Source organism: Equus przewalskii, chromosome 10, assembly GCF_037783145.1.
Source record: "Equus przewalskii isolate Varuska chromosome 10, EquPr2, whole genome shotgun sequence".
NCBI lineage: Eukaryota > Metazoa > Chordata > Mammalia > Perissodactyla > Equidae > Equus > Equus przewalskii.
The window spans coordinates 4,383,280-4,386,976 of record NC_091840.1 but is presented as its reverse complement, the minus strand read 5'-3'; positions in this window follow the sequence as shown (position 1 = coordinate 4,386,976).

Below are 3,697 nucleotides of genomic sequence, written 5' to 3'. Positions count from 1 at the left end.
CATGCATTGGGAGTGCTCAGAAATTGTTTGGAGTGGGGAGCACCGTTGTCAAAGTTTGGAGCCCTCCCCCATGTGAAGGGAAGACCCAGCCACAGTTAGAGTAAGCCGGTGTTGTCCTCCCCACACACAATCTCCTGTTAGTCGGTCTTCACGGGTCACGCAGTCCAGACCCACAGAGGCTGAGTAATGTGAGTCAACTAGGGGCAGAGCTGGGCCTGGACTCAGCCTTCCAGAGCCACACGGCCCCAGCATGGGGCTTGGAGGCTGTTCCTGTCCCTCACCCTGGGGACCTGCAGGTGTCGACCATTCCATAGTGAAGAGAGAGAAAGTGAGGGGCCAGCCCGGTGGCTCAACGGTTAAGTGCGCACGTTCCGCTTTGGTGGCCCTGGGGTTCGCCGATTTGGATCCCGGGTGCAGACGTGGCACCGCTTGGCAAAAGCCATGCTGTGGAAGGCGTCCCACATATAAAGTAGAGGAAGATGGGCACGGATGTTAGCTCAGGGCCAGTCTTCCTCAGCAAAAAGAGGAGGATTGGCAGTAGTTGGCTCAGGGCTAATCTTCCTCAAAAAAAGGCGGCGAGTTCTACTCCAGCCAACGTGAGGATTATAACCCGGGGAGGTCTTTTCCAGAAAGGAAGAAAGCGTTCCAGAGAAGCATGGTTTCCAGGACTGTCTAATACCTTTTTTAGAACAAAGAACATACATTAAACACACCCAGGATACTATTCATCAAAGTTCAGAGAGGTATTCAGTTGCAAATGAGCAGGTCAGCGCCACCTTGATGCTGGGAAAGGGACTAATATGGGAGGGGATGCACACATTCCCATCTCAAGAGAGTGCGTTCTTCACTTTAATGGTTAGAGCAGAGGTACAGTGTGTGTTGGACAGGGCGTAAGTCAGGCTTCTTTAGTTCAAGCCGCATCAGTTTGGAACCGAACAGTCCCCCCATATACCTCACTACGTGAAAGCCTCTTGTCACAGGGCTGACTTGAGTCTGAGGAACAGGGGGTCGGTGGTCAGCCTCTCCCTGGCAGGATTCCTTGTGGTCCCATATTCTAACCCAGGAACCGCACATCAACAAGAGGCCTCAGGAGAGCAGAACAGAGGCCCTTAGCCACGCCGTCTGCAGAACCTGCTCTCCCACCCTGCTCTGTGTCCCATCCCAGATTGAGCTGACCTTTAGGAACAGTGGGGGCAAAGGTGACACGCCAGGACCGCTAGGCACGTACAGACCAGGACCGCTAGGCATGTACAGACCTGCATTGTGAGATAGGGAGTGTGGGCCTGGGGGCAGGGGGTCTGGTGACAGAGCCAATAGGCCAGGCAGGCAGGGCTGGATGCCACCCAGGGCCCTGTCCCAGCTTCCCAAGCCTTGGGCCTCGAGGCTGCAGAGCCTCCGTCCACAGTTGTCAGCCTGGAGAACAGCCGAGAAGCCCTCAGAAGCTGGCCCTGTGCCAGCGACACTGAGGCGAGGGATCCGGGGGCAGCCCGCAGCCAGGTTTCAGGACTTTCTAAAGCTCCCAGGTGACTCTGGCTGGCAGTCAGGGTTGAGAACTGCTGGCCTCAAGCACTGTCAGGAGGGAAGGTCAGGAGAAACCCCAGGACGTGCTTGAAAAGCCTCTGCTTCCCCCGGGGGCCCAGCGCCTGGCTGGATTCCTGGCCAGACAAGCGTCCGGGCTGCTCTGGCCTGGTGCCCTCAGGTCTGGGCTTCACATGGCCATTAAAGGCTTGGCAAGTTCAGCTCGTCCGGTTGCTGTGCTCTCCCACTCAGCCAGCATCACATGACCCACCAGTGTGTCAACAAGTGCGAGGCCCAGTTCTCGGGCTACAAGGGACACACTCGAAGCTCTGTGCTGCGTGAGTCTGGGGAGGGCCACCAGCCTGGCCCACATGACAGTAACACACGTTGTTAATCGGCAGCTTAGGGCCAATCGGCATCAGCCTCACCTGGGAACTTGTTGGACATGCCGGTTCTCGGGCCCCGCCTCCTGAGTCAGGAACTCTCAGGTCGGGGCCAGTGATGTGTTTAATGGACCCAGGGTGATGCTGAGGCCACCAAGGTGGGAGAAGGCTGTGCTGCAACCTCAAGGCTCTTTCCTTGCCACCTTCCCATGCCCTCAGGGAATGTTTACTGAGAGCCAACAGCTGCAACACCAGGCTCCGAGGAGCTGGGAGGGAGGAGTCGAGCTGTGAGACCTCGGAAATCAAACTCCGGGCCTCCGGTTACAAGGGGCCAAACACGGGGGTGGCGCCACCCTCCGCTGAGTGGTTGTGAGGATTAAATGAGTAATTACTTATAAAGTGATGGAAGGGCACCTTGCCCATCCTAGGAGTCCAGGTCTTCCTACAATGTGGTCGGCGGCCTGAAGGAGCAACGTGGGAGAGATGGGAAGTGGACCCCGGGCTCCCCGGGGCCCTGACTGCCCCGCAAACCACCCAGCGGCTCAGAAGTGAGCCATCCCCTTTGGCAGGCGGGTTTCCTGGGGCCTTGGAGGAAGGGAGGATCCAGACAGGAGACAAAGGCAGAGGGAACAGCCTGCGCAAAGGTGTGGAGATGGGCCCGTGTGGAGCTGGGCCGGGGAAACTGGGAATCGGGGCCTCTAGACGGGGCTGCGGGGCACGCGAGGATGGTTGGAGTGACGACGGAACCAGCCCACCGATGGCACATGACAGGGGCTTGGATGATTTTTTGTGGGTGATGGGGAGCCAGGGGACTGTGAAATGAGGAGCCCGCTCTGCCAGCAGTGAAGAAGCCGCCCTGAGACAGGGGGACACCTGGGGGGTTATTGCGATAACTGGAGTGAGGGCTCTCCAGGTGCACGAGCCCACTGCAGAGCGAGGAGGGCAGGAGTCCCCATCAGTCTCAGGGGTCCCTGGATTTGCCCTGCCGGGCCCTGAGAGGGCTCCCAGCTTCAGAACCTCACAGCCACGTGGGCCCAGAAAACCCAGCCCAGACTCCCACCAGGTGGGACCCTCCCAGGAACATGACATGAGGGAAACAAGCAGATGCCGGTAAGGCCATTTACATGGAGGAGACTGGCCCTCTGTAGGCAAAATTCCCAGAGCATCAGTCCACAGAGGGTGACTGGAGAGCTCTGAGGACGCCCCAGCTCCACTGAGTCGAGGTGGCCTGGAGTGACCTGGTGTGTCCTAGTCAGTCTTGTCCTATCTGAAGCCTGTGGAGAGGAGAGACAGGACATCTCAGAGAACAAGCCCCCTCCAGAAATGACACCTCAGTCTAATGGGCACACAGCGAGGGGTGCCCGGGCCGGGGCAGGAAAGATGCCCCCCGGCCCCCCCAAGGCCTGGGGAAATGTCCCTCGAGTCCGCCCGCCGCTCCTCTTACTCTGGCTCCCCACAAACACCGAGACTAACAGGAGGCTTCTCGTGAGTCCGGTCCCCTGAGCACAGCGGAGGAAAATGGGCAAGCTTCTGGGCCTTCAGGCAACAGGGTGCCAGCAGCTGAGACCCTGGCAGCCAGCCCGCCTCCCCGGTGACCCCTCTGTCCCCTTCAATCCTCAATTCCTCCCCCGGGCCTCCTTCAGCAGAAGTGAAAGCTGACTTTTTGGAAGGGAATTTTGCTAGGAAACTAAGAAAATGCTTCCGCTTCCCAAATGCAGAGAGGTAGGTGGGTCCAGAGGGCACAGCCCCAGGGGTCCGAGTCAGGACTGTGGGTGGCAAGTGACAGATGCTGCCTC